This window comes from Ceratina calcarata, unplaced genomic scaffold, assembly GCF_001652005.2.
Source record: "Ceratina calcarata isolate Rehan_Ccalc_2016 unplaced genomic scaffold, ASM165200v1 scaffold9.2, whole genome shotgun sequence".
In the NCBI taxonomy this organism is placed as follows: Eukaryota; Metazoa; Arthropoda; class Insecta; order Hymenoptera; family Apidae; genus Ceratina; species Ceratina calcarata.
The window spans coordinates 13211-13448 of record NW_017180368.1 but is presented as its reverse complement, the minus strand read 5'-3'; positions in this window follow the sequence as shown (position 1 = coordinate 13448).

The window sequence follows — 238 nt, the reverse complement described above, 5'->3', positions numbered from 1 at the left end:
ATATTAATGCTAGCGAAAAGTTTTTATATGGAAATTGTAGATCTCGTCGTGCTCTACAAGAAAGGTCCTATGCAATTTTCCCGTATCTCCAACGGTTTAGAAGTTATTAAGGAAAAACGAAATTTTTTTCCAAAAGTTCGCCGTTTCGACGCTGGGATGGTCGGATTTCGTCAACATCAATAAAATGCCAAATAATCATACTTAACTCGTTAAATACTCAAATTAGAAGAGAAATACA